Below are 22,328 nucleotides of genomic sequence, written 5' to 3' on the forward strand. Positions count from 1 at the left end.
AGGGGATAAAGAATATGTACATAAGGATATATGAATGAGTGATGGTACAGAGCAGCATAGGCAAGATACAGTAGATGATATCGAGTACAGTATATACATATGAGATGAGTATGTAAACCAAGTGGCATAGTTAAAGTGGCTAGTGATACATGTATTACATAAGGATGCAGTCGATGATATAGAGTACAGTATCTACGTATGCATATGAGATGAATAATGTAGGGTAAGTAACATTATATAAGGTAGCATTGTTTAAAGTGGCTAGTGATATATTTACATCATTTCCCATCAATTCCCATGATTAAAGTGGCTGGAGTAGAGTCAGTGGCATTGACAGTGTGTTGGCAGTAGCCACTCAATGTTAGTGGTGGCTGTTTAACAGTCTGATGGCCTTGAGATAGAAGCTGTTTTTCAGTCTCTCGGTCCCAGCTTTGATGCACCTGTACTGACCTCGCCTTCTGGATGACAGCGGGGTGAACAGGCAGTGGCTCGGGTGGTTGATGTCCTTGATGATCTTTATGGCCTTCCTGTAGCATCGGGTGGTGTAGGTGTCCTGGAGGGCAGGTAATTTGCCCCCGGTGATGCGTTGTGCAGACCTCACTACCCTCTGGAGAGCCTTACGGTTGAGGGCGGTGCAGTTGCCATACCAGGCGGTGATACAGCCCGCCAGGATGCTCTCGATTGTGCATCTGTAGAAGTTTGTGAGTGCTTTTGGTGACAAGCCGAATTTCTTCAGCCTCCTGAGGTTGAAGAGGCGCTGCTGCGCCTTCCTCACGATGCTGTCTGTGTGAGTGGACCAATTCAGTTTGTCTGTGATGTGTATGCCGAGGAACTTAACTTGCTACCCTCTCCACTACTGTTCCATCGATGTGGATGGGGGGGTGTTCCCTCTGCTGTTTCCTGAAGTCCACAATCATCTCCTTAGTTTTGTTGACGTTGAGTGTGAGGTTATTTTCCTGACACCACACTCCGAGGGCCCTCACCTCCTCCCTGTAGGCCGTCTCGTCGTTGTTGGTAATCAAGCCTACCACTGTTGTGTCGCCCGCAAACTTGATGATTGAGTTGGAGGCGTGGGTGGCCACGCAGTCGTGGGCGAACAGGGAGTACAGGAGAGGGCTCAGAACGCACCCTTGTGGGGCCCCAGTGTTGAGGATCAGCGGGGAGGAGATGTTGTTGCCTACCCTCACCAACTGGGGGCGGCCCGTCAGGAAGTCCAGTACCCAGTTGCACAGGACGGGGTCGAGACCCAGGGTCTCGAGCTTGATGACGAGCTTGGAGGGTACTATGGTGTTGAATGCCGAGCTGTAGTCGATGAACAGCATTCTCACATAGGTATTCCTCTTGTCCAGATGGGTTAGGGCAGTGTGCAGTGTGGTTGAGATTGCATCGTCTGTGGACCTATTTGGGCGGTAAGCAAATTGGAGTGGGTCAAGGGTGTCAGGTAGGGTGGAGGTGATATGGTCCTTGACTAGTCTCTCAAAGCACTTCATGATGACGGATGTGAGTGCTACGGGGCGGTAGTCGTTTAGCTCAGTTACCTTAGCTTTCTTGGGAACAGGAACAATGGTGGCCCTCTTGAAGCATGTGGGAACAGCAGACTGGTATAGGGATTGGTTGAATATGTCCGTAAACACACCGGCCAGCTGGTCTGCGCATGCTCTGAGGGCGCGGCTGGGGATGCCGTCTGGGCCTGCAGCCTTGCGAGGGTTAACACGTTTAAATGTCTTACTCACTTCGGCTGCAGTGAAGGAGAGACCGCATGTTTTCGTTGCAGGCCGTGTCAGTGGCACTGTATTGTCCTCAAAGCGGGCAAAAAAGTTGTTTAGTCTGCCTGGGAGCAAGACATCCTGGTCCGTGACTGGGCTGGGTTTCTTCCTGTAGTCCGTGATTGACTGTAGACCCTGGCACATGCCTCTTGTGTCTGAGCCGTTGAATTGAGATTCTACTTTGTCTCTGTACTGGCGCTTAGCTTGTTTGATAGCCTTGCGGAGGGAATAGCTGCACTGTTTGTATTCAGTCATGTTACCAGACACCTTGCCCTGATTAAAAGCAGTGGTTCGCGCCTTCAGTTCCACACGAATGCTGCCATCAATCCACGGTTTCTGGTTGGGGAATGTTTTAATCGTTGCTATGGGAACGACATCTTCAACTCACGTTCTAATGAACTCGCACACCGAATCAGCGTATTCGTCAATGTTGTTGGCTGACGCAATACGAAACATCTCCCAGTCCACGTGATGGAAGCAGTCTTGGAGTGTGGAGTCAGCTTGGTCGGACCAGCGTTGGACAGACCTCAGCGTGGGAGCTTCTTGTTTTAGTTTCTGTCTGTAGGCAGGGATCAACAAAATGGAGTCGTGGTCAGCTTTTCCGAAAGGGGGGCGGGGCAGGGCCTTATATGCGTCGCGGAAGTTAGAGTAACAATGATCCAGGGTCTTTCCACCCCTGGTTGCGCAATCGATATGCTGATAAAATTTAGGGAGTCTTGTTTTCAGATTAGCCTTGTTAAAATCCCCAGCTACAATGAATGCAGCCTCCGGATAAATCGTTTCCAGTTTGCAGAGAGTTAAATAAAGTTCGTTCAGAGCCATCGATGTGTCTGCTTGGGGGGGGATATATACGGCTATGATTATAATCGAAGAGAATTCTCTTGGTAGATAATGCGGTCTACATTTGATTGTGAGGAATTCTAAATCAGGTGAACAGAAGGATTTGAGTTCCTGTATGTTTCTTTCATCACACCATGTCACGTTGGCCATAAGGCATACGCCCCCGCCCCTCTTCTTACCAGAAAGATGTTCGTTTCTGTCCGCGCGATGCGTGGAGAAACCCGCTGGCTGCACCGCTTCGGATTGCGTCTCTCCAGTGAGCCACGTTTCCGTGAAGCAGAGAACGTTACAGTCTCTGATGTCCCTCTGGAATGCTACCCTTGCTCGGATTTCATCAACCTTGTTGTCAAGAGACTGGACATTGGCAAGAAGAATGCTAGGGAGTGGTGCACGATGTGCCCGTCTCCGGAGTCTGACCAGAAGACCGCTTCGTTTCCCTCTTTTTCTGAGTCGTTTTTTTGGGTCGCTGCATGGGAACCATCCCGTGGCACTGGTTGTAAGGCAGAACACAGGATCCGCATCGCGAAAAACATATTCTTGGTCGTACTGGTGGTGAGTTGACGCTGATCTTATATTCAGTAGTTCTTCTCGGCTGTATGTGATGAAACCTAAGATGACCTGGGGTACTAGTGTAAGAAATAACACGTAAAAAAACAAAAAACTGCATAGTTTCCTAGGAACGCGAAGCGAGGCGGCCATCTCTGTCGGCGCCGGAATGTTATGAAGAGTGATCAGATGAATTGCAAAGTCTCTCTTTGCCATGCAAATGAACTGAATCTCAAAAAACATGTCCACTGCATTTCAGCCCTATCACAAAAGGACCAGCTGACATCATGTAAGTGATTCTCTTGTTAACACAGATGTGAGTGTTGACGAGGACAAGGCTGGAGATCACTCTGTCATGCTGATTGAGTTTGAATAACAGACTGGAAGTTTCAAAAGGAGGGTGGTGCTTGGAATCATTGTTCTTCCTCTGTCAACCATGGTTACCTGCAAGTGAACACGTGCCGTCATCATTGTTTTGCATAAAAAAGGGCTTCACAGGCAAGGATATTGCTGCCATTAAGATTTCACCTAAATCAACCATTTATCGGATCATCAAGAACTTCAAGGAGAGCGGTTCCATTGTTGTGAAGAAGGCTTCAGGGCACCCAAGAAAGTCCAGCAAGCACCAGGACCGTCTCCTAAAGTTGATTTAGCTGCGGGATCGGGGCACCACCAGTACAGAGCTTGCTCAGGAATGGCAGCAGGCAGGTGTGAGTGCATCTGCACGCACTGTGAGGAGAAGACTTTTGGAGGATGGCCTGGTGTCAAGAAGGGCAGCAAAGAAGTCACTTCTCTCCAAGAAAAACATCAAGGACAGACTGATATTCTGCAAAAGGTACAGGGATTTAACTGCTGAGGACTGGGGTAAAGTCATTTTCTCTGGTGAATCCCCTTTCTGATTGTTTGGGGCATCCGGAAAAAAGCTTGTCCGGAGAAGACAAGGTGAGCACTACCATCAGTCCTGTGAAAATCTAACCCTAAATGTTGTTTAAATGTTTGTTGTTTTTGTTTGTTTTTTGTTGTTTCTCTCAAATCTGTGATCGTGACACACGGCGCTGCATTATTTATGCAGTGCCGTGTGCCCCGTTGACGGGACTGACCCGTTGACGGGAAGCCTTTCCCTAAAGAGTTTAAGCAATCATATGTGCAATAACCAGTAAGAAGGGTCAATTTATTTTTCTAACATTTGCATATAAATATCTGTTCTACATTCCTTCAGAAAGCATTCATACCCCTGGACTTTTTCCATATTTTGTTGTGTTACAGCCTGCACTTTAAAAGTTAAATGGATGAAATTACATTTTTGTGTCACTGATCTATACACAGTACCCAATAATATCAACGTGTAATTATGTTTGTAGAAATGCTTACAAATTAATTAAAATTGAAAAGCTGAGATGTCTTGTGAGAACATTTCATTATTGAGTCAATAAGGCTTCAACCCTTTTGTTATGGCAAGCCTAAATAAGTTCAGGAGTAAACAATTTTGCTTAACAAGTCATATAAGTTGCATGTACTCACTCTGTGTGCAATAATAGTGTTTAACGTGATTTTTAAATGACAACCCTGTCTCTGAAACCCACACTTACAATTATCTGTAAGGTCCCTGAGTCAAGCTTTGAATTTCAAGCACCGAATCAACCACAAAGACCAGAAAGGTTTTCCTATGGTTCGTAAAGAAGGGCACCCATTGGTAGATGGGTGCAGTTACTAATTACACTTTAAATGGTGTAGCCATACACCCAGTCACTACAAATATACAGGTGCCCTTCCTAACTCAGTTGCCAGGAGAGGAACCACTCAGGGATTTTATCATGAGGCCAATGGTGATTTTAAAACAGAGTTTAATGGCTGATAGGAGATAAATGAGGATGGATCAACAACATTGCAGTTACTCCACAATACTGACCTAAATTACAGTGAAAATAAGGAAGCCTGTATAGAATGAAAATATTCCAAAACATGCATCCTGTTTGCAATAAGGCACTCAATTAAAACGGCAAAGAAATGAACTTTTTGTCCCAAATACAAAGTTGGGGTCAAAGCCAACACAACACATCACTGAGTACCACTCTTCATATTTTCAAGTGTGGGGTTGCTGCATCATGTTATGGGTATGCTTGTCATCGGCAAGGACTCTAGGGTGTTTTTTAGGATAAAAATAAACTAAATAGATCTAAGCACAGGCAAAATTCTAGAGGAAAACCTGGTTGTCTGCTTTCCAACAAACTGGGAGACCTTTTCACCTTTGTGGGCCAAATATACACTGGAGTTGCTAACCAAGACAACATTGAATGTTCATGAGTGACCTCAGAGTTTTGACTTAAATTGTCTCGAATATCTATGGCAAGACTTTAAAATGGCTGTCAAGCGATGATCAACAACCAACGTGACAGAGCTTGAAGAAATGTTTTAAAGAATAATGGGCAAATATTGTACAATCCAGGTGTTGAAAATTCTTAGAGACTTAGAGACTCACAGCCATAATCAATGCCAAAGGTGATTCTAACATGTATTGACTCAGGGTTGAATACAAATTAAGATATATTCGATTTTTAATTGTCTATTATTTTGTATTTATTTATTTCTTCTTCCTCTTTGACATTACAAATGTTTTGTGTAGATCGTTGACAAAAAAGACAATTCAATCCATTTTAATCCCACTTTGTAGCACAACAAAATGTGGGAAAAAGTCCAGGGGTGTGAATAATGAGTATACAAAACATTAAGAACCTCTTTCCATGACCGGTGGAAAGACCAGGTGAATCCAGGTGAAATCTATGATCATTTAAGATGTCACTTGTTAAATCCAATTCAATCAGTGTATATGAAAGGGATGAGAGGTTAAAGATATATTTTTTTTGCCTTGAGACAATTGAGATATGGATTGTGTTCATGTGCCATTCAGAGGGTGAATGGGCAAGACAAAAGATTGAAGTGTCTTTGAACAGGGTATGGTAGTAGGTGTCAAGCGCACCGGTTTGTGTCAATAACGGCAACGCTGCTGGGTTTTTCAGGCTCAATAGTTTCACGTGTGTTTTTAATAGAATGGTCCACCAGTCAAAAGATATCCAGCCAACTTGACAAAACTGTGGGATGCTTTGGAGTCAACATGGGCCAGCTTCCCTGTGGAATGCTTTCGACAACTCAATATTAAGGTGTTCCTAATGTTTGGTATACTCAGTGTATGTGTGTTTAGATTCTTCAAAGTAGCCACCCTTTGCCTTAATGACAGCTTTGCGCACTCTTGGCATTCTCTCAACCAGATTCACCCGGAATGCTTTTCCAACAGTCCTGAAGGAGTTCCCACATATGCTGAGCACTTGTTGCCTGCTTTTCCATCTCAATTAGTTTGAGGTTGGGTGATTGTGGAGGCCAGGTCATCTGATGCAGCTCTCCATCACTCTCCTTCTTCGTCAAATATCCCTTACACAGCCTGGAGGTGTATTGGGTCATTGTCCTGTTAAAAAACAAATGATAGTCCCACTAAGCGCAAACCAGATGGGATGGTGTATTGTTGTAGAATGCAGTTGTAGCCATGCTGGTTAAGTGTACCTTGAATTCTAAATAAATCACAGACAGTGTCACCAGCAAAGCACCCTCACATCATCACATTTCCTCCTCCATGCTTCATGGTGGGAAGCACACATGCGGAGATCATCCATTCACCTACACTGCGCCTCACAATGATACATACGGTGGTTGGAATCAAAAATCTCAAATTTGGACTCATCTGACCAAAAGATCGATTTCCATCAGTCCATTGCTCGTGTTTCTTAGCCCAAGCAAGTCTTATCTTCTTATGGGTGTCCTTTATTCTTATTGGCAGACTCAACAGCCTTGGTCTCTCAAATGATTGCCTCACCTGGTTCACCAACTACTTCTCCGATAGAGTTCAGTATGTCAAATCGAAGGGCCTGTTGTCCGGACCTCTGGCAGTCTCTATGGGGGTGCCACAGGGTTCAATTCTCGGGCTGACAATCTTCTCTGTATACATCAATGGTGTCGCTCTCGCTGCTGGTGATGCTCTGATCCACCTCTACGCAGACGACACCATTCTGTATACTTCTGGCCCTTCTTTAGACACTGTGCTAACTAACCTCTAGACAAGCTTCAATGCTATACAACTCTCCTTCCATGGCCTCCAACTGCTCTTAAATGCAAGTACAACTAAATGCATGCTCTTCAACCGATCGCTGCCCGCATCTGCCCGCCCGTCCAGCGTCACTATTCTGGACGGTTCTGACTTAGAATATGTGGACAACTACAAATACCTAGGTGTCTGGTTAGACTGTAAACTCTCCTTCCAGACTCTCACATTAAACATGTCCAATCCAAAATTACATCTGGAATTGGCTTCCTATTTCGCAACAAAGCATCCTTCACTCATACTGCCAAACATACCCTCGTAAAACTGACCATCCTACCGATCCTCGAATTTGGCGACATCATTTACAAAATGGCCTCCAACACTCTACTCAACAAATTGGATGCAGTCTATCACAGTGCCATCCATTTTGTCACCAAAGCCCCATATACTACCCACAACTGCGACCTGTATGCTCTCGTTCGCTGGCCCTCGCGTCATACTCGTCGCCAAACCCACTGGCTCCAGGTCATCTACAAGTCTCTGCTAGGTAAAGCCCCTCCTTATCTCAGCTCACTGGTCACCATAGCAGCACCCACGCGTAGCACGCGCTCCAGCAGGTATATCTCACTGGTCACCCCCAAAGCCAATTCTTCCTTTGGCCGCCTCTCCTTCCAGTTCTCTGCTGCCAATGACTGGAACGAACTGCAAAAATCTCTGAAGCTAGAGACTCTTACCTCCCTCACTAGCTTTAAGCACCAGCTGTCACAGCAGCTCACAGATCACTGCACCTGTACATAGCTCATCTGTAAATAGCCCATCCAATCTACCTCAAACCCCATACTGTATTTATTTATGTATCTTGCTCCATAGCATCCCAGTATCTCTACTTGCACATCTTCTGCACATCCTACTATTCCAGTGTTTAATTGCTATATTGTAATTACTTCGCCACCATGGCCTATGTATTGCTTTACTACCTCTCTTACCTCTCTCATTTGCACATGCTGTATATAGATTTTTCTATTGTATGTTTTGTTTATTCCATGTGTAACTCTGTGTTGTTGTATGTGTCGAACTGCTTTGCTTTATCTTGGCCAGGTCACAGTTGCAATTGAGAACTTGTTCTCAACTAGCCTACCTGGTTAAATAAAGGTGAAAAAAAATTGTATTGGTTTCTTTGCAGAAATTAGACCATGAAGGCCTGATTCATGCAGTCTCCTATAAACAGTTAATGTTGAGGTATGTCTCTTACTTGAATTCTGTGAAGCATTTTTGGGGGGGCTGAATCTGAGGTGCAGTTAACTCTAATGAACTTATCCTCTGCAGCACAGGTAACTCTGGGTCTTCCTTTCCTGTGGCAGTCCTCATGAGAGCCAGTTCTCATGAGAGCCTTTGGCACTTGAGGGTTTTTGCGACTGCACTTGAAGAAACTTTAAATTGAATTGATTTCAATTTTCCATATTGACTGACCATAATTAATGTCTTTAAGTAATGATAGACTGTTGTTTCTCTTTGCTTATTTGAGCTCTTCTTGCCATAATATGGACTTGGTTTTTTACCAAATAGGGCTACCTTCTGTATACCAAGCCTACCTTGTCACATCAGAACTGATTGGCTCAAACTCATTAAGAAGAAAATAAATTCCACAAATTAACTTTTAACATGGCACACCTGTTAATTGAAATGCATTCCAGATGACTACCTCATGAAGCTGGGTAAGAGAATGCCAAGAGTGTGTAAAGCTCTCATCAAGGCAAAGGGGGGCTAGCTTGAAGAATCTCAAATATAACATACATTTTTGTTTAACACTTTTTTGGTTACTACATGATTCCATATGTGTTATTTCATAGTTTTTATTTATTTATTTATTTATTTTACCTTTATTTAACCAGGTAGGCAAGTTGAGAACAAGTTCTCATTTACAATTGCGACCTGGCCAAGATAAAGCAAAGCAGTTCGACAGATAAAACGACACAGAGTTACACATGGAGTAAAAACAAACATACAGTCAATAATGCAGTATAAACAAGTCTATATACAATGTGAGCAAATGAGGTGAGAAGGGAGGTAAAGGCAAAAAAAGGCCATGATGGCAAAGTAAATACAATATAGCAAGTAAAATACTGGAATGGTAGTTTTGCAATGGAAGAATGTGCAAAGTAGAAATAAAAAAAATAATGGGGTGCAAAGGAGCAAAATAAATAAATAAATAAAAATTAAATACAGTTGGGAAAGAGGTAGTTGTTTGGGCTAAATTATAGGTGGGCTATGTACAGGTGCAGTAATCTGTGAGCTGCTCTGACAGTTGGTGCTTAAAGCTAGTGAGGGAGATAAGTGTTTCCAGTTTCAGAGATTTTTGTAGTTCGTTCCAGTCATTGGCAGCAGAGAACTGGAAGGAGAGGCGGCCAAAGAAAGAATTGGTCTTGGGGGTGACTAGAGAGATATACCTGCTGGAGCGTGTGCTACAGGTGGGAGATGCTATGGTGACCAGCGAGCTGAGATAAGGGGGGACTTTACCTAGCAGGGTCTTGTAGATGACATGGAGCCAGTGGGTTTGGCGACGAGTATGAAGCGAGGGCCAGCCAACGAGAGCGTACAGGTCGCAATGGTGGGTAGTATATGGGGCTTTGGTGATAAAACGGATTGCACTGTGATAGACTGCATCCAATTTGTTGAGTAGGGTATTGGAGGCTATTTTGTAAATGACATCGCCAAAGTCGAGGATTGGTAGGATGGTCAGTTTTACAAGGGTATGTTTGGCAGCATGAGTGAAGGATGCTTTGTTGCGAAATAGGAAGCCAATTCTAGATTTAACTTTGGATTGGAGATGTTTGATATGGGTCTGGAAGGAGAGTTTACAGTCTAACCAGACACCTAAGTATTTGTAGTTGTCCACGTATTCTAAGTCAGAGCCGTCCAGAGTAGTGATGTTGGACAGGCGGGTAGGTGCAGGTAGCGATCGGTTGAAGAGCATGCATTTAGTTTTACTTGTATTTAAGAGCAATTGGAGGCCACGGAAGGAGAGTTGTATGGCATTGAAGCTTGCCTGGAGGGTTGTTAACACAGTGTCCAAAGAAGGGCCGGAAGTATACAGAATGGTGTCGTCTGCGTAGAGGTGGATCAGGGACTCACCAGCAGCAAGAGCGACCTCATTGATGTATACAGAGAAGAGAGTCGGTCCAAGAATTGAACCCTGTGGCACCCCCATAGAGACTGCCAGAGGTCCGGACAGCAGACCCTCCGACTTGACACACTGAACTCTATCAGAGAAGTAGTTGGTGAACCAGGCGAGGCAATCATTTGAGAAACCAAGGCTGTCGAGTCTGCCGATGAGGATATGGTGATTGACAGAGTCGAAAGCCTTGGCCAGATCAATGAATACGGCTGCACAGTAATGTTTTTTATCGATGGCGGTTAAGATATCGTTTAGGACCTTGAGCGTGGCTGAGGTGCACCCATGACCAGCTCTGAAACCAGATTGCATAGCAGAGAAGGTATGGTGAGATTCGAAATGGTCGGTAATCTGTTTGTTGACTTGGCTTTCGAAGACCTTAGAAAGGCACGGTAGGATAGATATAGGTCTGTAGCAGTTTGGGTCAAGAGTGTCCCCCCCTTTGAAGAGGGGGATGACCGCAGCTGCTTTCCAATCTTTGGGAATCTCAGACGACACGAAAGAGAGGTTGAACAGGCTAGTAATAGGGGTGGCAACAATTTCGGCAGATAATTTTAGAAAGAAAGGGTCCAGATTGTCTAGCCCGGCTGATTTGTAGGGGTCCAGATTTTGCAGCTCTTTCAGAACATCAGCTGAATGGATTTGGGAGAAGGAGAAATGGGGAAGGCTTGGGCGAGTTGCTGTTGGGGGTGCAGTGCTGTTGTCCGGGGTAGGAGTAGCCAGGTGGAAAGCATGGCCAGCCGTAGAAAAATGCTTATTGAAATTCTCAATTATGGTGGATTTATCAGTGGTGACAGTGTTTCCTATCTTCAGTGCAGTGGGCAGCTGGGAGGAGGTGTTCTTATTCTCCATGGACTTTACAGTGTCCCAGAACTTTTTTGAGTTAGTGTTGCAGGAAGCAAATTTCTGCTTGAAAAAGCTAGCCTTGGCTTTTCTAACTGCCTGTGTATAATGATTTCTAGCTTCCCTGAACAGCTGCATATCACGGGGGCTGTTCGATGCTAATGCAGAACGCCATAGGATGTTTTTGTGTTGGTTAAGGGCAGTCAGGTCTGGGGAGAACCAAGGGCTATATCTGTTCCTGGTTCTAAATTTCTTAAATGGGGCATGTTTATTTAAGATGGTTAGGAAGGCATTTAAAAAAAATATCCAGGCATCCTCTACTGACGGGATGAGATCAATATCCTTCCAGGATACCCCGGCCAGGTCGATTAGAAAGGCCTGCTCGCAGAAGTGTTTCAGGGAGCGTTTTACAGTGATGAGTGGAGGTCGTTTGACCGCTGACCCATTACGGATGCAGGCAATGAGGCAGTGATCGCTGAGATCTTGGTTGAAGACAGCAGAGGTGTATTTAGAGGGGAAGTTGGTTAGGATGATATCTATGAGGGTGCCCGTGTTTAAGGTTTTGGGGAGGTACCTGGTAGGTTCATTGATTATTTGTGTGAGATTGAGGGCATCAAGTTTAGATTGTAGGATGGCTGGGGTGTTAAGCATGTTCCAGTTTAGGTCGCCTAGCAGCACGAACTCTGAAGATAGATGGGGGGCAATCAGTTCACATATGGTGTCCAGAGCACAGCTGGGGGCAGAGGGTGGTCTATAGCAGGCGGCAACGGTGAGAGACTTGTTTTTAGAGAGGTGGATTTTTAAAAGTAGAAGTTCAAATTGTTTGGGTACAGACCTGGATAGTAGGACAGAACTCTGCAGGCTATCTTTGCAGTAGATTGCAACACCGCCCCCTTTGGCAGTTCTATCTTGTCTGAAAATGTTGTAGTTTGGAATTAAAACTTCAGAATTTTTGGTGGTCTTCCTAAGCCAGGATTCAGACACAGCTAGAACATCCGGGTTGGCAGAGTGTGCTAAAGCAGTGAATAGAACAAACTTAGGGAGGAGGCTTCTAATGTTAACATGCATGAAACCAAAGCTATTACGGTTACAGAAGTCGTCAAAAGAGAGCGCCTGGGGAATAGGAGTGGAGCTAGGCACTGCAGGGCCTGGATTCACCTCTACATCGCCAGAGGAACATAGGAGGAGTAGAATAAGGGTACGGCTAAAAGCTATGAGAATTGGTCGTCTAGAACGTCTGGAACATAGAGTAAAAGGAGGTTTCTGGGGGCGATAAAATAGCATCAAGGTATAATGTACAGACAAATGTATGGTAGGATGTGAATACAGTGGAGGTAAACCTAGGTATTGAGTGATGAAGAGAGAGATATTGTCTCTAGAAACATCGTTGAAACCAGGAGATGTCATTGCATGTGTGGGTGGTGGAACTAATAGGTTGGATAAGGTATAGTGAGCAGGACTAGAGGCTCTACAGTGAAATAAGCCAATAAACACTAACCAGAACAGAAATGGACAAGACATATTGACATTAAGGATAGGCATGCTTAGTCGAGTGATCAAAAGGGTCCGGTGAGTGGAGAGGTTGGTTGGTGATTTAGACAGCTAGCCAGGGCATCGGTAGCAAGCTAGCATAGGATGGAGGTCTGTTAGCCACCCCTTACGTTCCGTCAGTAGATTAGTGGGGTTCCGTGTGGTAGAGGGGATTAATCCAAATCACACAACAACAACAAAAATAAAAACAATAGATATAGTTATAGAGGACCAAGAAGAAAATATAATAATAATTTTAAAAAAAATTAAAAAAAAAAATTAAAAAAAAAAAAAAAATTTTTTGATGTCTTCACTATTATTTAATGTAGAAAATAGTAAAAATAAAGAAAAACCCTTGAATGAGTAGGTGTCCAAACTTTTGACTGGTACTATATATACTTAATAATGCCTTGTAATGCTTGTTAATGCTTGTAACTTAAGCTGTATTAAGCTCCATTCATTGTACAATGTAAATTAAACATTTGCCTTTGATATAGATAATTCTTAGACCAATTTTTGCTGTTCAATGTCAACTCATTGGCTAATGCTTGCTTGTATATTTCAATTACACTGAACAAAACTATAAAACGCAACCTGCAACAATTTCGAAGATGTTACAGTTCATATGAGGAAATCAGTCAATTTAAATAAAATCATTAGGCCCTAATCTATGGATTTCACCACTGGGAATATAGATATGCATCTGTTTGACACCGATATCGTTTTAAAAGACTCAGCATCGGGTGTGAACACTATTTGCCTCATGCAGCGCAACACAAGTGCCTGAGTTGATCAGGCACTTGATTGTGGCCTGTGGAATGTTGTCCAATTCCCCTTCAGTGGCTGTGCGAAGCTGATGGATTTTGGCGGGAACTGGAACATGCTGTCGTACATGTCAATCCAGAGCATCCCAAACATGCCTAGTGCGTGACATGTCTGGTGAGTATGCAGGTCAAGGAAGAACTGGGCCATTTTCAGCTCCCAGGAATTGTGTTCAGATGCTTGTGACATGGGGCCGTGCATTATCATGCTGAAACATGAGGTGATGGTGGCAGATGAATGGCATGACAATGGGCCTCAGGATCTCGTCACGGTATCTCTGCATTCAAATTGCCGTAGATAAAATGCAATTCTGTTGTCCATAGCTTATGTCTGCCCATACCATAACCCCACCACTACAATGGGGCACTCTGTTCACAATGTTGACATCAGCAAACCGCTCGCCCATACTATGCCATACACGTTGTATGTTATCTGTACACCATTTTAGAGAAATAAGATTTTTGTGCGTATGGAACATTTCTGGGATCTTTTATTTCTTGAAACATGGGACGAACACTTTACATGTTGTGTTTGGTTTTTGTTCAGTATATATTAGAGGTATAGAAGAAAGCACAGAAGTCTTGCAGAAGTCTTGCATGTTGCATGTAGCAACACAAACCCTGTCATTTCTCCCACCTGGGGGTGCTAGTGTGTAAGACATGTTTTAAACTGATCCTTATTATGAATGAAATGTCCCCAAGCAGTCATTTTGTATGCCAGTTTTCATTATTCATAATCTATAAGGCACATATGATTTGGTTGATATATTGCCTGGTTCTGTACTATGCAATTCGCTACTCTTTAAAATCCTGAAAGCAAGTTTCCTAAAATTAATCTTAATATGAATAAATGAATAATTAATAAACTAATAAGGCCTATTTCTCTCTCTGTTATTGTCAGTTAGAACACAGCATTCTGTGCAGAGTTCAGTCCAGGTTAATTTTAGTTGGTCCCAGATCTGTTTTTGTGCATCACAGTGAATTGTTAATTGTACGTCATAAACAGATCTGTGATCAGGCTAGATTCGCCTATCAGTGTATTGTTATTGAATCAGGATTGGGCAGTGGGGTTGGTTGTTTTTTCATTTGGCTGTCAGAGACACGGATTGTGACACATATGGCAGCCTATACCCTATATAGTGCACTACTTTTTACCAGAGCCTTGGGCCCTGGTCAGAAGTAGTACACCATACTGTATAGTGAATAGGGTGCCATTTGGGACAAAGTCCAGGGTACATGGTGCCTGGACTGAATTCTTGCTATCGGCTATGACTCATTAGCGGTCTAACGCATCACACGTCTGGCATCATAAACAGCTACAGCAGAGACTGCATGACTCCTTTGAGACACATAAACAATCTACTCGAGCTCAAACAAAATGCGTAGAAGCTGACGTGTTTAGGAATTGTCCCTGGTATTGAGGACTTTCATCAAATGGTATTAGAGCCTGGGTCTTACTATGACTTGTATAAACTAGTAATATCCCCTCAGGGAGGAATACAGTTATTCTATTCTGTACAAGACCTCCCCTCACTTGCTGCTGGTAAGCTAGTTGTTGCAAGCAAGGTTTTATTCTAGGCTACAGACATGTCTCTGAAATGTGACCAGATGGTGTGTTTACAAAAATACATTTCTCTGTATGGTTACTTTGCCAAAAGCCTTTTCAGGTTTGCTTCATCTCTCAAAAAGGAGAGATTTTTACAGACACAGCTGCCATAGGCCTGAGGGGGGTTAGGTGTCTGTTTTGATTATCTATTAGATGAGAAAGGGCATGCTCTGGTATGAAGACTGTCTGCCATTTGTGAGATATTTTTTACCAAAGCAATCACTGCACGATTTTAGTACAGCATCATAACACTTCCATACAAATAAGAGTACCCCTTTATGTTCATGCTTTACCTCCAGAGAATGACTTTCCCTGTCAATTAAAATACCCTCTTAAATCAGATCAGAATGGACAGGCCCTACCTAGTATGAAGCCATCTATCTGTAAGGTATTTTTACCAAACCAATTGCTGCCTGGAAAATAAATCATGGCATGAGTAGCCTCTATCTCCATCAGAATACATGGCCTCTAGTTTCTCTGATGGACTCCACTTAAGCACTTTGTCTGTAGATTAATGCAATCTGCCAGCTGAAGTCAACAGTTTGATGGGTGTCTGTCTGTCTAGCGCCGGTCCTTTACTATGCCGACAATAAGAACACATTAAACACACAGTACACACACTATCTGTGTGTGTGTGTGTCTGTCTCTCTGTCTGTATCTCACTCATTCACTCAAAATGGAATTGTTAATGCATCCATCCAGCTCTAAGGCAGAAAGCCCTATCGGGCAGTAGTTAAGTGAAGGTCTGCTCTACTCTATGGTCCAATATAACCACCAGAGCAGGTGGAAGGGCAGTGGCTAATGGCCATCTCTGTGAAATGTTTGCTCTGCAGTAAATGGGGTGGTTTTAACTCCCCACTTCCCTTCTCCCTCCCCTCTCCCCCACCCCCCACTTGCCACTGGTCTGACCTGCAGTAAATGCAGTGGTTTAATAACATATATATGTTTTATTGTCACGTACAACAGGTGCAGTGAAATGTGTATGTTTAAAAAAATATATGTTTTAACCTCCCCCTCTTTCTCACCAGGGCAGGGGCCACTAATAAAGTTACTCCAGGCCTAACAACACTCCAGGGGCCACTAATGAAGTTACTCAAGGCCCTAACGACAGTCCCTGCCGCAGCCTGAGATGATGGTGCTTGTTGCTGCAAAGTGCTCCCGCTCGCCCTTCGCCCTCATTCACCAGAGCAAACACCCCTTCTCCTAGCCACTAATGTGCCAATTCTGTCTGGGGCTTCTGGTCACTCTTTCTATTTTTCTCCCTCATTATCTTCTACTCTCTGTCTCACTATCTTTCCCTGTCTGTCTCGCTATACTGTTTTCTCTCTCCTTCTCTCCTCTCTCCCCTTCTCATGCTCTCTGTCCATCGGTCTGATTATAAACCTTGTGAAGAGACATGGTGAGACAGCTGCTTACACTGCAAGTGACAAACAAGCCTATCCATAGATTGGGAATATGGTTTAAACACATTTACTTTGAAATATGCCTATAAAGAGTTAGAGAGAGAGAAAAGGAAAAGGTTTGTGTTCACTATGGAAAGAGGAGTAAAGAGTCAACATTTCTGCTAGCTTCCTCAATGAAAACCAGAGTGTTTTCATTCTGAACGTATCCCGAAAATATTTTGACTAAGTGTACATTTTACACTGACTCGACCTTTCGGGGCCATAGCGTGCCTGTGTGGTTCCTGCGCACCAGCCACCCCTGTCCCAATGACCCCACCCTACCCTGAAACGGATCCCTGTACTGTAAATACAGTAAGCTTTTACATGCTTCCCTTCTCCTCTGTGTCCCTTTAGCAATAACTCCATTTAACAAGGAGAAACTGCTTGACTGGCAACTGAGGAGTAATACAGTAGATCTCAATTAACAACATAAGCTTTATGTTGCTATAAGGAAGTGGGGACCAATAGGAGTTTACAATGCCAGCTGGAACTGGTCCTTTATTGGTCCAACTCTGGGGCTACATCCCAAATACCACCCTATTCCCTTTGTAGTCATTAGGGCTGTGGTCAAAAGTAGTGCACTATAGGGAATAGGATGACATTTGGGACAGGTCCTGGTAAGATCTAATGGAAATATAAATTTGTAACGCAACAATCTCTCATTTTGAAATCGAATCACATTTTATTTGTCACATGCGCCGAATAGAAGCTGTTAAGGAGCCTTTTGGACCTAGACTTGGTGCTCTGGTACCGTTTGCCATGCAGTTGCAGAGAGAACAGTCTATGTCTTGGAGGACTGGAGTCTTTGACCATTTTTGGGCCTTCCTCTGACACGTCTAGGTCGTGGATGGCAGGAAGCTTGGCCCCAGTGATGTACTGGGCTGTATGTACTACCCTATGTAGTGCCTTTCGGTCGGATGCCGAGCTGTTGCCATACCAGGCGGTGATGCAGCCGGTTAGGATGCTCTCGATGGTGCAGTTGTAGAACTTTGCAGTAATATAAGTCTCTTCTCTCTCTATGCATGGTTGTTTTCCTCTAAGGAGGTAAGGCATCGCAGTCCGTCTCATGGAAAATTAGACTGAAAAGCTGGCGAGTAGAACAGGATACTTTTCAGTAGATACCCAGACATAAATTCACCACTTGTCAGCTAATTGGCAATTTAAAGGGCTGTAATGTCTGCAACGTGAAGGAGATGAATGATTTTTGTTATGTAACATTCCCAGAGGACAATATTTTAAAAACAACAAATGTTTAGCCTCATAACCTTTCATGATGTTTTACCTTGGTGACTACTGTAAATCATTTATGAAGGTCTCCTGAGCCATACCACTGGATGTAATAATAGTCATATAAATGTTTGTGGTCGCTATCATTATTATAATCCATAGCCTTAAACTATGACGACAACACCTGCAGCATCTCAAACCGTACAGTAGTTATTTGCAAGCGGACAAGGCTACTGTATGTAAATCTTCCATGTGTTATTCTATGCCCGACCCATTGAATTGTCAGGGGTACCCAGAGCTAATGAACTCCAGGAGTGAGTGACAAGGGTAAGGAAGGTACACCCTCAGCCCAACCCTCTCTCCTCTACTTCTCTTTCTCCTTTTCTTTCCAATTCCCATGGGATACCTAGTGCTGAGCTGAGTGTGAGTGACTAAACTCAAGGCAGGCATCTCTAGCTCGTTCTAGCTCTTTCTATGTGAAGTGGTGAGAGAGGGAGAGAGAATAGATTGTTCCTCGGTTCAAAATCCGACACTGCCAGCCAGCCATGACAGAACCCAAGAACCACAGTATGGGACTGAGTGTGCCAGTGGAGCCAGCTAGATGGTAAAAACATATTTACCCAGCTGCTTGCCTCTGTCTTCTGTCCCTCGCAGGTCCCTCCCTGGCCTCAGCAATCCCTAAAAGCTGGGAACCAATCTTCTGTCCCTCGCAGGTCCCTCCCTGGCCTCAGCAATCCCTAAAGGCTGGGAACCAATCTTCTGTCCCTCGCAGGTCCCTCCCTGGCCTCAGCAATCCCTAAAAGCTGGGAACCAATCTTCTGTCCCTCGCAGGTCCCTCCCTGGTCTCAGCAATCCCTAAAGGCTGGGAACCAATCTTCTGTCCCTCGCAGGTCCCTCCCTGGCCTCAGCAATCCCTAAAGGCTGGGAACCAATCTTCTGTCCCTCGCAGGTCCCTCCCTGGCCTCAGCAATCCCTAAAGGCTGGGAACCAATCTTCTGTCCCTCGCAGGTCCCTCCCTGGCCTCAGCAATCCCTAAAGGCTGGGAACCAATCTTCTGTCCCTCGCAGGTCCCTCCCTGGCCTCAGCAATCCCTAAAGGCTGGGAACCAATCTTCTGTCCCTCGCAGGTCCCTCCCTGGTCTCAGCAATCCCTAAAGGCTGGGAACCAATCTTTGGAACAAATGTGGAGCTGTCTATACCAACTAGGCAACACTTGCGAAATCCCAGGTTGCCCAATTTCATTCTTTCTTGTCTCAAGGGAAAAAAATACATTTCATCCCCTTTAGAGCCCTGGCTGAAATAAAAGTTTTAGGACCAGACAAATTGGGTGAATTAAGGTTTTACTTTGATGTGGCCTATCTCTTTGAGCCTCATGTTTAGCTTGAATTTACAGTCAGCATAAGAAGAAAACATCTGTAGACTACCTGTTTATCTTACTAATGAGGATACACTTATGGTGTATTTTTCAGAACATAGTCAGGATGTATGGGCAATTGCCTCTGGCTAATAGGTCTTTTACAGTCGTCCATTTGCTAGACTCCACAATCAGCTACAATCCATTTAGTCACTACCGCTACAGGTATCTTTTCAGCAGTGCTCATTCACTCATCCATGTGCTGTGGTTGTAGATCTAACATGAAGAGTTGGAGAGATTATAGGACAATTATGTTTAGGACAACGATACACTTTAAATTCCACTAGTACAGTAAATAACATGGAAAGTCTCCTTCCTCTTCTATGATATCATAGTCTTGTCCAATATCTTGTCCTATGTTTGAGTGAAACAGAGGTCAAATCTGAAATGTCTCCCTACCCTATTCCCTAGCACTACAGGGAATAGGCTGACATTTTGGACCCAGCCAGAACCTTGGATGGGCTTTTAGGCTGGCTGCAGTGAGAGAGACTGTCACTCTGCATGGCTGCTTACTGAAGTGGGAAAGGGTAGGGTGTGTGTGTGCGTGTGTTTATTTTATGCCTAAGTAGTTCTCACACCACACCAGTGTGTGGAAAATTACACCCAAACAGCAGTTAGCTGTGTAAAAACTTCTAGTGTTGTTCCCAGCAGTGAACAGGGAACACAGATCTATGAATATGAAGTCGATTGTTATATACAGTGGGGAGAACAAGTATTTGATACACTGCCGATTTTGCAGGTTTTCCTACTTACATAGCACGTAGAGGTCTGTTAATTGTATCATAGGTACACTTGAACTGTGAGAGACGGAATCTAAAACACAAATCCAGAAAATCACATTGTATGATTTTTAAGTAATTAATTTGCATTTTATTGCATGTATTTGATCACTTACCAACCAGTAATAATTCCGGCTCTCACAGACCTGTTAGTTTTTCTTTAAGAATCCCTCCTGTTCTCCACTCATTACCTGTATTAACTGCACCTGTTTGAACTCGTTACCTGTATAAAAGACACCTGTCCACACACTCAATCAAACAGACTCCAACCTCTCCACAATGGCCAAGACCAGTGAGTTGTGTAAGGACATCAGGAATAAAATGGTAGACCTGCACAAGGCTGGGATGGGCTACAGGACAATAGGCAAGCAGCTTGGTGAGAAGGCAACAACTGTTGCCGCAATTATTAGAAAATGGAAGAAGTTCAAGATGACGGTCAATCAACCTCGGTCTGGGGCTCCATGCAAGATCTCACCTCGTGGGCCATCAATGATCACGAGGAAGGTGAGGGATCAGCCCAGAACTACACGGCAGGACCTGGTCAATGACCTGAAGAGAGCTGGGACCACAGTCTCAACGAAACCATTAGTAACACACTATGCCGCCATGGATTAAAATCCTGCAGTGCACGCAAGGTCCCCCTGCTCAAGCCAGCGCATGTCCAGGCCCGTCTGAAGTTTGTCAATGACCATCTGGATGATCCAGACGAGAATGGGGGAAGGTCATGTGGTCTGATGAGACAAAAATATAGCTTTTTGGTCTAAACTCCACTCGCCATGTTTGGGGGAAGAAGAAGGATGAGTACAACCCCAAGAACACCATCCCAACCGTGAAGCATGGAGGTGGAAACATCATTCTTTGGGGATGCTTTTCTGCAAAGGGGACAGGATGACTGCACCGTATTGAGGCGAGGATGGATGGGGCCATGTATCGCGAGATCTTGGCCAACAACCTCCTTCCCTCAGTAAGAGCATTGAAGATGGGTCGTGGCTGGGTCTTCCAGCATGACAATGACCCGAAACACACAGCCAGGGCAACTAAAGAGTGGCTCCGTAAGAAGCATCTCAAGGTCCTGGAGTGGCCTAGCCAGTCTCCAGACCTGAACCCAATAGAAATTCTTTGGAGGGAGCTGAAAGTCCGTATTGCCCAGCTACAGCCCAGAAACCTGAATGATCTGGAGAAGGTTTGTCTGGAGGAGTGGGCCAAAATCCCTGCTGCAGTGTGTGCAAACCTGGTCAAGAACTACAGGAAACATATGATCTCTGTAATTGCAAACAAAGGTTTCCTTACCAAATATTAAGTTCTGCTTTTCTGATGTATCAAATACTTGTGTCATGCAATAAAATGCCAATTAATTACTTAAAAATCATACAATGTGATTTTCTGGATTTTTGTTTTAGATTCCGTCTCTCACAGTTGAAGTGTACCTACCTCTACATGCTTTGTAAGTAGGAAACACTGACGATTTTGCAGGTTATCAAATACTTGTTCTCCTAACTGTAGATGTTCTACAATCGTCATGTACCAAGTGTGTTCTTTTCAGCTGTGGTGTCAACAGGGTGTGTGATATGTTATGGTGGGCCGATTGAGACAGATTCCCTGTCAATCAATAGATGACAGCTTTTGTGGCTATCAATGTCAGGATGATCTCAATCTACTCTGATGGACTTCACTTCAGCTCTCAACAAATCAATAAAGCCTCATTTATCAAACATTGATTTGTTGAAGAGTCAACGACGATGAGGCATACAATCATTATGATTTCTATCTGTGTCTATTCTGTATCTATGATATTTCCCCCATCTCTCTCTACCACACACACACACACACAGAGAGAGAGAGAGAGAGCCTCTTGGTACAGTTTTACTTATTCCCTCAGAGGCTAGAGGGCTGAATTAATTAGCTATTTTTGGAAAGTTGAGCTTGCCAGCCAGGCCATTTAGAACCGTTCACGTGTCATTGGGTGATGGATTGAACAGGATACATATCCTCTGTAATATGGTTGGAACAGAACAGGTCTACCTCTGTGATGACAGTCTCTTCCTCCTGTCTTTTTCCATTTTATTTGTGCTAATTCTGGTGTTCATCACCAAAACACATCACTAAAACAATTGAATTAAGGTCCTCCTGTTTTTTCAGTGTATTTTCCCTGACCATCACCTTTTCCTTGCATATTCACTGACAGATAGAAATTCAATGAAAAACAGCTCTATTACGTTTGGCATTAAACTGGGATTCATCTTTTGTGAATCA

Source organism: Oncorhynchus kisutch, linkage group LG18, assembly GCF_002021735.2.
Source record: "Oncorhynchus kisutch isolate 150728-3 linkage group LG18, Okis_V2, whole genome shotgun sequence".
Classification (NCBI taxonomy): Eukaryota; Metazoa; Chordata; class Actinopteri; order Salmoniformes; family Salmonidae; genus Oncorhynchus; species Oncorhynchus kisutch.